This window comes from Nicotiana tabacum, chromosome 8 (assembly GCF_000715075.1).
Source record: "Nicotiana tabacum cultivar K326 chromosome 8, ASM71507v2, whole genome shotgun sequence".
Taxonomy (NCBI): Eukaryota; Viridiplantae; Streptophyta; class Magnoliopsida; order Solanales; family Solanaceae; genus Nicotiana; species Nicotiana tabacum.
In genome coordinates this window covers 36,561,660-36,574,990 of record NC_134087.1, presented here as the reverse complement: position 1 = coordinate 36,574,990, position 13,331 = coordinate 36,561,660, and positions in this window count along the sequence as shown.

Sequence of the window (13,331 nt, the reverse complement as noted above, 5' to 3'; positions counted from 1 at the left end):
GTATACGATGATGATTTTGTCCGCAGTGGCCGATATGATATGATGGGATGCCCTCTGAGGCTGATGATGTTATGAAACATGTACCTATGCACATCATGACATTCATACGCATACACATGACGCTAAAAGTAATTTATGATTTACAAAGTTATTCAGACTTACAAGTTGAGTCATGTACTTTATATGTCTTCCATGTCTCTTATGTATTTATTTATGTGCCTTACATACTCAGTACATTATTCGTACTGACGTCCCTTTTGCTTGGGGACGCTACGTTTCATGCCCGCAGGTCCTGATAGACAGGTTGAAAGCCCTCCATGTAGGCTGTCAGCTCAGCGCAAGATGTTGGTGCACTCCATTTGCTTCGGAGTTGCTTGTTTAGTTAGTATGAGTTAAACGTATATTGTTTGGTATGGCGGGACTCTGTCTTGACCTTTATGATATTTATGTATTCTTAGAGGCTTGTAGACATATGTCATGTACGTGAAAGATTGTACGGCCTTGTCGGCCTATGTTTTGAGTTTATAAATGATTATGTTGGCCTATTAGGCCCGTATGTCACGTATATATGATGATGTAATAAGAAAGATACGTTACATTGGTATTTGGTTGAGTAAGGTACAAGGTGTTCGTCGCGGCCCATCAGTTTGGGTCGTGACAAAAGTGGTATCAGAGCAGTTCTGTCCTAGGGAGTCTACAAGCCGTGTCTAGTAGAGTCTTGTTTATGGGTGTGTCGTGTACCACACTTATAAGCAGGAGGCTACAAGGCATTTAAGACTGTCACTCTTTCTTCTTACTCTAGATCGTGTGGTAGAGCTCACTTATAAGAATTCTAGTCCCGAACTTCTATTCGTAATAAGACGATGCCTACATTCAGAAAGACGATCGATAAGAGATACAACTGGGATTATTGATTTAGAGGAACTCGATTTTGCATCTTGCTTATGATAAGTAAATGTAAAATCTTTAGCAAATCATAGATGTATTGAAAGGTGTAAGCCTCTTGATAAAGGACCTTAAGGCAAAAATATTTATCCACCTTTATGGTAAAAGACAACGCGTTTAAGAAGTAAAAGAAACAAGGTGAAGAAGGGTACGATGGGTCCAGTTAATGAAGATTATCGGTATTATAGTTCCGGCTGAAAAATATAAGCAGTAAGAGTTACCCTCAACAGTAACAGAGATATGTACAATTGGTCGTACCCACCTCCGTTATGCCCTCTGGGGGCTAACAATTGTAGTTTAAGAAAAGGACGAAACATCAGGACCCTATGGTGAATGTATTGTTTGTGTTAGATGACATTTCCAAAGGATATTGCAAATGTGCTAGTAGATCTCCTCGTGAGACACCTAGATGGTGCACCCTAAGATATTAAAGTTAGATATGAGCACTGGAAGCTTTGAAGGAATAAATATTACCTCAGTGTGGGTCCCTCCCCAGTAAAGAAAGAATGCTAGGCAATTGAAAGAGCCAAGGGATGGAGCAAGGGGAGCCAAAGGCAAAAGAATGTTTTGTTCGAGTTTTTAGAATAAAGAAATAGACATAGATAATTAGCGGGAGATGAGAAGAGAGTTAATGAAGCATTATGAGTAAAATATGATGCACGGATGATAACGGTAGGTCAAAAAAAAATGATGACAATATTACAGAATTTACAGTCAAGTGAAGGGAAAGATAAAAGATGACAGGCCTTGAGACAATGAAAAAATATAGGCCATAAAGTCATATCCTCACTTCGAGAAATATCTTCGCAACTCTGATGCAATTACCAAAAGGAAAAGTTAGACCCCAGTATAATAGAAGCCAGTATGGATTGGTGAACAAGATAAACTAAACATGAATTAGGGACTGAGTGACTGATGATAGTCGCCATCATAAGAATTTCAGATTTTGTTCCGTCAATAATAGAATGGACGACAAAAGAAGATTCATGAGAAATTCCGAGAATGGTTATTCAGAAAGACGCTTCCCTAAAGCAAGCCATGTGAGAAAAGTTTAGCTTAAGGGATTGTATGTGCCAGTTATACTAAGTGTCACCCTCGCAAGTAAGGAAATTTGTTATCCTTGGTATAGAAGGATTACTGCATGGTGAGTAAGGGTCATGGATGATGTGAAAGGATGCCAAAGATGAAAAGGTGAAACATCTATAGGCAGATCGTCGTAGCTCCAACTCTTAGTACTCCCCTAAAGGGGGGAATATGGAATGATAAAGGAAGAATGCGATAAAAATGAGAAAGGGATGAGATTGCACTTATCCGAATCCTACAGTTATGCTATGATTCCATAATGTTACATAAGCACGATGTCAGAAAAAGGAAGTAAGGTTTCTTGCCCGGAAGGTTATTGATAAATAAGGAGCTAGTGCAAGAAGTAAGTTAGACAAAGGAAATGACCTTAGAGAGTTTACGCCAAATATGTATATGAAAATGGGTCGATGAGTAATTAGTAGTTGATTCAGGAAGAGCCTAGTCATGGCTAGACAAGAAGTTACAAACAAATCAACAGATCATTCAAGGTAAATGTAGTAAACCCAAACATGGAGATTTCATCCTCGTAGTAATGTTGTTATAATACTTGAGATATATTCAGATAGGAGCCAGGGTAGTTAAAAGTACCGTATGAATGTTACGAGAATAAAAGAGAGTGCCACTGGGGAGACAGTCAAAATATCAATTCAGAAGCAACCCTATAAGCACAAGGGCATGAAGGTAAGCAACTACGGATAATTATAGGCAAGGAAAGGCATCAAAAGGTCCATAATAAGCTCACAACTTTACAGGAATCAAGGGTTCTCCCTAAGTACTATAACGAAAGACTAGCTGAGGAAATAAGGAAAAAGACTTCAACCTAACCAAAACAACCTAAAGAGGAAAGGGCCGTGTAGCAATAATCTCATAATAACATTGTAAGCACTCCAAAGGAAAGTGACCCCTACCGTGGATAATGAACGGGAAGAAAAATTAAAAGTAATATTCGAAGGTCATATGAGTTGCACGAAAACTCTAGCATGCATAGGAACTAAGATAAGCTAAGTATGCACGCAACAAGGGGGCAGAAAGACCAGGAAAAGTAATAGCTTACGTTGAAAGAAAGCTAATATGGACAAAAAAAATTAAGCCTAGGACATGGATAAAGGATTGAATTGTTAGAAGATTGTATCATAGATACTCCATAACTACTATGAAAGGCTAAGGTAATAATTGATACCATGAGCCACAGATCGGAAGATAGCTTAAGCCTACGTAAAGGCTAATCAGAAGCAAGAGGAAACTAAAGAGTGACATCAACTAAGTAATCAGGAGTCTGATTATTGGACCCAGAAGTTATAGGAATCATGATTGAGAACATAGCAGAATCACTCTTAATATTAGAGGTGCAAGAGAGATAGCACAACACCTATATTCTATAACAACTCTACGATAAAGCCAGTTAGAAGAAGTACCAACCTCATAAGAAGTCAGTACAAAGCTCCCACCAGATTGTGTATGTACTAGAGGTGCGAGTATTATAATAGAGCTTCAAGTTATGGACATGAATTACACCTAGGTGGAGGGGAGATTATGAAGGAGATAAAAGATGTAATACGAGATTTTAAGTAGGTAAGGTAAAAGTGAACATCGTACGAGATTTTAAGTAGGTAAGGTAAAAGTGAACATCGTACGAGATACTCAAATGCAGAAAGTTGTGAATAGTCTATACTTCAGATAGAAGGTTATAAGCACGGGGATCCAATAACCAGGAATGATAGCGGCATTGTCAGCGGCATGTCTTCCAACATATGGTTTCTAAGTACTGAGAGATCTAGTTAAGAGAGTAGAGAAGAGTTGGAGACGATATGATGTATCGCTTGACGTTCCAGAATAACATAAGGAAATTCAAGCAAGTTGAAGGAAGGTTACTAGTAGTATAAATAGATATGTATAGGTCGCAAGCTAAAGTATGGTAAAGCGACAAGGTTTTAGGAAGACAAGAATATGGATAAGAAAGGGCAATAAGAAGGTGACGAGAATGGATTAGTCCTCAAGATTAGGCCCATGAAAACAAGGGATCTAATGGCTTCTCTATGTTATAGTAACCTCAGTATAGCCTGAATGGACTCAAAGGAGTTATTCTTCATAAGTAGCATTTAGAATAGATGGAATGCTGCCCTAATAGTAGAATAAAGATGTAATGGTGATAGATAAAGGATGACGTTTAGGCCTTCAATTGAGTAATGATTTGAAAAAAAGGGATTCATGAATTGTACGGGATTAAAATACCCATGTAAAAGAATCACCTTGGGATGCTATAGAATACGGTTATTGAAGTACAGTATCGCTGTTAAGTGGATCAGGAAAATTATTTCAAATATTCCTTGATGTAACGTAAGCCATAGGGGAAAAGTATTACATAAGGAGTATCAAGTTATCAGTGGTGTATTGTAGATCAATATTGAGATAAATCAACAATGGATGGACAAAAGTCACAAAGTATGAGATGAGATTAGACCATTATTCTAAAGATAAGCAGTAATGAGGAAACATTAAAAGACTTAAATTTATACATATGGAATAAGCAACGAGAGTAAGCTGGGATTTGGTAGCAGACCTCAGCAACGATAAAGTAAGAGTTATGGAAGTAAATTCATACGGATGGCTAAACGGACCCATGCAATAAGATTTAGCAATATTCGTGAATTCAACAAAGTACCGAGAGAAGAACTTCAGAATACTCATAGATACCCAAAGGGACATCTTATAATGCTCTACCTATGAAGCCTAGAGATAGGGTACCCTTACAAGGTCAAAATCGTACAAGCTGCATGATGAAAGGTAGCAACAGTTACGAGATTGGAAGGATTCCGACTACAAGTTGTGGTGTGAGAAGGAGGTCTAAGAGGGGAATACCCTGGCCTTTGGACTTATTCATAGAACATTTGCCTAGATGGTAAGAGGATTACTAAAGTATTCACAAGAGCTATGGGATATAAGAACGATAAGCGCATCCAAAGGGGGGGGGGAATGATGTTACACCCTATATTTTCGTACATGAAAATACGCCATAAATAAATTAATGAGAAACCGGAAGTGAGATGTCATGTCCCGCAGTATTACATTATGGTGATGTCATGTTTTGCACTATTAAGTTATAACGATGTTGCACCCTGAAGTATTGTACGTTAAAATTTCGTTTTCAGTTAACCGATATAAGACTCGGGGATGAGATCATCTTGATTTTAACGTACTTACGCTATTTATAGCAAGCAATAAATAAGTGTTATGAAGAATAAGAGGGTACATGGATTAAAGAAAACGAGTTTCGTTGAAAGTAGTCAATTAGGAATAAAATACGGGTCAAGCGATAATACCCGATAATTATGAATTAGTACCATGAAAGGTACCATATGACCGCGGTAGTATAATATATAAAGTATACATGAATTATTTTAAAAATAAATAGAATTTTAAGTAATTTGTGGTAATTTTTAAATTATGCGGGTAATTGGTTAATTACCGAGTAACGAAACATTACCTAATTACCTAATAAGTGGATAACTACCCACGTGGCATTAAGCCACCCCATGAAGTATGACTCTTTAGTTATTGTATTAGGTGGCAAGGATAGAGATATAGGATTTGGCTATTCCTAATGACGTGAGTCATATCTATTCTAGTCTTAAACAAAAAGAAATGTCTCATATATCTATTCAAAAGGATAGGTATTATACATCAAAAATATTAGTTAATAGACTACTGTATCTTCGGCTATATTGATGCCATAAAAAGTAAAATCTACCTTGATCTTGGTTTTACCGCACAACAAGAACAATTATGTTGAATTCAATGTTTATTTTTTGTTGGTGGAACGGTTGAAGTTATATTCCTTTTGAAGGTTGGATTAATATTCTAAATCATATCCCCTAACGGCCTAAAGTGATATTAAGTGCGCCATGATCACTTTGATCATGTACAACATAAGTTCTAGATGTTTGATAGGATTTCAGTTCATAATCAAGATAAGATCTTGAACAATCCAAAGCAACGTGTGATTTTGCAATTATAAGGGAGCGCAGCGTAATCTTAGTCAAGGGAATCGACTCAGGTATGTTAAGGCCCTCCCTTATTTCTTTTGGCATGATCCAGATTATACTGAAGAAACGAGCAAATAGACAGTTTCTATAAATTACTCTATTCATAGAAATAGTATGGGTGTCTACATTTTTGATTCCACATGAGAATTATTATTATTTTCTGTTCATGGGTCTCAGAATAATATGCAGTTGAAAAAGTTTATCTGAAAGGAATATCGAGATTATTATATATTTATCATACATTTCACTCATTTATACATGTGCATTGACCCATGACCAGATGGCATTATATACACGTATATATGTAAATATATGTATATAGGATATGTGAAAAGGATACGGCGTTATATACACACCACTACCTGATCAGCTGGTATACAATGATGATGTTGCCCACAGTGGCTGAAATATGATTCAAACGGAGTTATATACGCATATATATGTAAATATGATTCAAACGGCGTTATATACGCGTATATATGTATATGGGATATGGGAAAGGTTATGGCGTTATATACGCACCACCACCTGATCAGCTGGTATACGATGATGATTTTGTCCCCAGTGGCCGATATGATATGATGGGATACCCTTAGAGGCTGATGATGTTTTGAAATATATACCTATACACGACATGACATTCATACGCATACACATGACACTAAAAGTAATTTATGATTTACAAAGTCATTCAGACTTACAGGTTTAGTCATGTACTCTATATGTCTTCCATGTCTCTTATGTATTTATTTATATGTCTTACATACTCTGTACATTATTCGTACTGACATCCCTTTTGCCTGGGGACGCTGCGTTTCATGGTCGTATGTCCCGATAGACAGGTCGAGAGCCCTCCATGTAGGCTATCAGCTCAGCGGAAGATGTTGGTGCGCTCCATTTGCTTCAGAGTTGCTTGTTTGGTTAGTATGAGTTAGACGTATATTGTTTGGTATGGCGGGACTCTGTCTCGACCTTTATGATATTTATGTATTCTTAGAAGATTGTAGACATATGTCGTGTACGTGAAATATTGTACGACATTGTCGGCCTATGTTTTGAGTTTATAAATAATTATGTTGGCCTATTAGGCCCGTATGTCACGTGTATATGATGATGTAATAAGAAAGATACGTTACGTTTGTATTCAGTTGAGTAAGGTACCAGGTGCCTGTCGTAGCCCATCGGTTTGGGTCGTGACATAGAATGACCAGAAGTCCCTCTCCACTCTAAACGAGGCAACCCCGGCAAGGTTAAGGTCACAATCTTGGCATGACAGTCCAAGATAGTATGGTAAGGTGATAACTAGCCCATCCCCAATATGATATCAAAATCAACCATGTCCAAAAGTAACAAACCTACTCGAGTCTCAAGGCCCCCAATCACAACTGCACCAGGACAATGAACACAATCTACCACAATAGAATCACCCACCGGTATAGAACATAGGAGTATGTAGATCCTGGATCAAATAGAACTGAAACATCTCTACTACAAACCAGAACAACATATGTGATAACTACATCGGAAGCGTTAGCCTCAGGCCTGGCTGGAAGAACATAATATCGGGGTTGGGCCCCACCACTCTGAACTATATCTCTGGGACGGCTCGCTGCTGGCTGGCCTCCACCTCTAGCGGCCTGACCTCCACCTCTAATACCTTTACCTCCACCCCTAGCTGGCTGAAAAGGCCTAGGAGGATGACCTCTACCAGAAGAATCTCTGCCTCCAGACGAGGCGCCACTGAATCTGCCTGAATGACGAGGCCTCTTGTCAGACCCCTGACCACCTCCCTGCGATAAAACCATCTCAACTCTCTTGGCTGCATTGGCCGCCTCCTGGAAGGAAATCTCACTCCCCGTCTCCTTATCCATCTGAAGTCGAATAGGCTGAATGAGCCCCTCAATGAACCTCTTCACTCTCTCCCTCTCTCAGTGGGAAGTATAAGAAGAGCATAATGGACCAAATCAATAAACCTAGTCTCGTACTGAGTAACAGTCATAGAACCCTGCTGGAGACGCTCAAATTGCCTCCGATAACTCTCTCTTTGAGTGATAGGAAGAAACTTCTCCAAAAACAACAGAAAAAATTGATCCCAAGTCAAAGTTGGAGATCCAGCTGGTCTAGCCAAACAATAATCTCTCCACCAAGCCTTGGCAGATCCAGACAAGCGAAAAGCAGCAAAGTCGACTCTATCGGTCTCCACTGTCCCTATGTTCCTGAGAACCTCATAAAAACTATCCAAATAGTACTGGGGATCCTCAGAAAATGTACCACCAAGAGTGGTAGTGAAGATCTTGGGGAAACCTATCCAACCTACAAAGCCTCCGAAGACGTAGCTGATCCATCACCGGTATGTGCGGCTGCTCGACTGAAGAAGCAATACGTGACCTTGTCATTCGCGAAAGAACAAGAGTAGAGGTTTCAATTTAGCATTGAGAGAAAAAAATCACACGATAGGAAAGAATAGATGTGAAGTTTTTCCTAACTTTGTAGCCTTTGGGGGATAAATACAGACGTCTCCGTACAGATCCCTCAGACTCTAGTAAGCTTATCTGTGAGTTGTAAGACCTATGTAACCTATAGCTCTGATACCAACTAGTCACGACCCGGTTTACCCACCCTTGGGAGTCGTGATGGCGCATACTAGTGAAAGCTAGGCAAGCCAACCAACGGAATTATTTACCTAGTTTCTATTCCAAATCCGTTAACAATTAAGAACTAACAGTTAATAATCAACAAAATTTAATAAGCGGAAGATTTAATTTCAAGTTTTAATAACACTGCTAATACCATTCCATAACAAATCTACTCAAGACTGGTGTCACAACTTCACAGACTGTCTAAGAGTATTACAATTAAAGGTCTGAAAGAAATAATACACCACTGTCTTTGGGAATACAAAAGAAACAGGAATATTAGATGGAAGGAGATGCCAAGGCTTGCGGACGCCTGTATGACCATCTCGGGTCACCTGATGAACGCGAAGCAGCAATCTCACTATGGTCCGTAATCTACAACACTAGGATCTGCACAAAAGAGTGCAGAGTGTAGTATCAGCACAACTGACCCCATGTGCTGGTAAGTGCCTAGCCTAACCTCGGTGAAGTAGTGACGAGGCTAGGACTAGACTATCAAATAAACTTGTGCAGTTAAGTCATATACAGCGGAAATAGAAGCAAATAATTACAATTAAAGTTGGGCGGGGGAAACATGTTGCGGGGAGTAACATATAACAACAGAACAATAGTAGAGAAATTTAAGGAACGCCATATATCAACTACCAGCAAAGATAAGGAAATAAGAAGAACAAGTACACATGTAATACCGTTGCAGGCGTGCAACACAATCCAATCTCATATAGTACCGTTGCAGGCGTGCAACCCGCTCCTATTTCATATATTACTGTTGCATGCGTGCAACCCGATCCCATTTTATATAGTACCATTGCAGCCGTACAACCCGCTCCCATTTCATATATTTCCGTTGCAGGCGTGCAACCCGCTCCCATTTTATATATTACAGTTGCAGGCGTACAACCCGCTCCCATTTCATATGTTATCGTTGCAGGCGTGCAACCCGCTCCCATTTCATATATTACCGTTGCAGGCATGCAAACTGCTACCATTTCATATATTATTGTTGCAGGCATGAAACCCACTCCCATTTCATATATTACCGTTACATGCGTGCAACCCACTCTCATTTCATATGTTATCGTTGCAGGCGTGCAACCCGCCCCCATTTCATATATTACCGTTGCAGGCGTGCAACCCGCTCCCATGTCATATTTCAACACCAACCATAAAAGAATCTCAGCAAGGAAATAATAATATAACAACAACATCCCGGCAAGGGGACAATGATATAACAACAACGTCCCAGCAAGGGATCAACAATATACCAACAAAATCCCGACAAGGGAACAGGAATATAACATCAACATACCGGCAAGGGAACAGTAATATAACACCAACATCCCGGCAAGGGAACAATAATGATAATCCTCATATGAAGCACGAATAAACCACAACAGAGTCATAACAATTACAATACAAGACTCAGGGGCATGCTTGACACCGACGTATAGATACTCGTCACCATGCCTATATGTCGTACTCCACAGTTATAGAAATTAAGACACAACTCCTAATCCCTCAAGCTAAGGTTAGACCAAACACTTACCTCGATGCTACGAACATCATTCAAGCCTCAACTATCGCTTTACCTCTTGAGTCCACCACCAACTCGCTCGTATCTAGCAATAAGTTACTTAATAATATTAATAAGTGCTAAATGAATCAATTCTAATGCATGGAAATAAGTTTTCTAAAGTTTTTCCCAAAAAGTCAAAATTCGACCCCGGGCCCGCTTGGTCCAAACCCGAAATTCGGACCAAAATTCGATTACCCATTCACCCCGAGCCCGGATATATGATTGGTTTTAGAATCCGACCTTAATTTAAGGTTTAAATCCCCAAATTTTAATATTCTTAGGTTTTACCCAAAATTCCCAATTCCACCATGAAAACCTTTGATTCTAGGATGAAATCTTGTAAAAAGAAGTTAAGGAGTAAAGAAAATAAGTTAGAAATCACTTACTAATGTTTTGGAGAAGAAAGGTTGTTTGAAAAATCGCCTCTTATGTTTTTGGGGTTTTGAAAAATGAAAAATAACTGAAAATCCCGTTTAAATATTGTTGATACCCAATTTTTTCCTATGTATTTCTATACAAAATACTTTCAAAATAGCATGTACATGCATATATAAGCATGCCCCAAAAGTTTTGGTATTTTTCCTAACTCTTAAAGATTTTAAAAATCAATTTATTGTCTATTTTAGCAGTACAAAATCCATAATTATTCCCAAAATCATCAATTTTGGTGAATACCTTATTTTATCCTTATATTTACACCAAAATACAATTAAGGTGATTTTTTCACATTTTTACAAATTCGTTTGGCATTTTAAAAGCTAAATTGCATATAATTGCAATTATAGCCTATTTTGTAATTGATAGCTTCTTATAATTATAAAATTAATCCCAACATTTTTTAATTAATATTTATATGATATTTGTTTACCCGGTACTTTTAATTTGTTGTTAAAATCGTTATTGCTATTTTTTATAAAACAAAATGGGAGAAGTGGCTATTTACAATCTAGCCTCAATTGTATTTCAATTTCAGCCAATTTGGCACCCCTAATTAACCCAACTCAGCCCCAAATTCAAGCCCAAACTACCCAGCCCAATTACCTTTAACCCGACCCAGCACCTACTCAACCGACCCAGCCCATAACCCCGTTCAATCTCGGTCGTTGATCACTTAGATCAACGACCACCATTGATTCTTTCCTTTTTAATTTCAAACGACCCCTAAACCTACCCCATTCCTTCAGAGATGCCGCCTTTGAATCCCTTCTTTCTCTCAACTCTCTCTCAACCCACCTCAAACCCTAGCCGCCGTCTCTCACTGAAACCCTAATCCATGGCTTTCCAGGCTCATCGGAGACCTGTACCAGCCTCTCATGGACTCTACGTGCTCGTCTTTGAGGTCCTATGACCAGATCTTGAAGGGGTTTCGACCAAGCCTTTGCTTGATGACTGTTCTCCGGTCGTCTTCAACCTTTGTCTAGGCCAGCCATGGCTATTCGAGTTCGATCTTCGACTTTCCTGCTTAGTTTGATGGTTTTCAAAGCCTTTCTCATTGCCTGGGTTTCTTACGAAATCCTAATCTCTAAGGTTCCTTCGATTTTATCTGCCCCAGATCTATATGTGTTTGAACTTTCTAAGCATCTTTCACAAAGTTTCTTTAATTTTTTGCTTTCAAAACTCTTTATTCTTAAATTAGGGTTTTATGTTAAGGTATTTCGAATCTCTTCTCTGATTCTCGACATGTTTTACTGTGTTTTGCTTGTGTTGTTTTCTATCTGAGTTAGCATGTTTAAAACCCTAATTCTTGAGATTTTGTTTGAGTTTCTTAGTCTGTTTGTTAACATTCGTTTACCTTGTTTTTCTATATGAGTTAGCATGTTGAAAACCCTAATTTTTGGGGTTTATTCGAGATTCTAAATTTGTTTGCTTGTTTCACTTGTTTATCGCCTCTAAACCTGACTGATTTTGAAAACCCTAGTTCTTTGGGGGTCTATTTGAGTTCCTGAAGTTCTTCATCTGTTGAAATTGCTCAATGTAATTCCTTTACTTCAACTCTTTTTTTTCTTTATGTGACTCTTTTGGTTCTGAGTTCTTGCTACCTGTCAAACTCGACTATGATTTTCACTCGACTCTTTGCATGCCTCTGATCCTTTTCTCTATTACTAAACCACTGAAACCTGACTATCATGCTTCGAATGCTTGCTCTATGCTACTACTGTATGTTGTTTCTTTTGCCATAGCTTGGCCTCACATGTCTATTACTTGTGCATTCCCTTTATATACTGAGTCCCTTCTGTGATTGATTTTCAAACTCATAACTAATTTCAAAACTTTTCCCTCTTACTCGCCTGTTAAGGGTTAATTGATTCTCTTTCTTGGTTTGGCCTTACTAAACCCTTTCCAAAAATAAGTACAATCCTGTACTTGGACTTAAATACCTATTGTATGATTTTACTGCTCCTCTTATGGCAACAACCATTCTGTTTACAGACTGATTTTCTTTCCTTATTTTTGATCCTGTTAGTATCCGTTTGAACAATAATCCCTTGATTAAAGGGAAGTCTTGTGTTAATTGATTCTGATTGTGATCATGCCCATATTTGTGTTAAAGCTATACTTTTTACCTTATTCTTTACTCGTTTTCAAAACTATAAATACCTATACTCTTCTCTTTCAAAGACACGAACACACACAACATAAGTCACTACTTCTTCTCTCAAATACTCTTAGTTTTTCTTAAAAGCATTCGAGTTTTTCTCTGAACTCATAAGCTAGAGTCCTCTTCTCTGATTGTGCTTTGGGCTGCAAGTATTCTGCTTTTCTTCCTGCTTACTTTTCTGCAACTGGTATGTGTCTTCTTGTTTAAATTCTGCCTCTCTCTTATGTGTTTATGCTTCAGTCTTCTCTTTGTTTATTTTACTGCTTTTTGCAAGTTTGTTTATTCCTGCTCCTATATGAATCCCCGTCCCTAAACCCTTTGTATGTTGAGTTATGGTTCAGAAAACATGACAACACTTGATATTGTTGTTCATGTATATGGACTGGACTCCCTGAGTCCTAAACTCTTTCAATTCCCATTCTCCTTTCCCTTTATGTGTATTCTGAGCC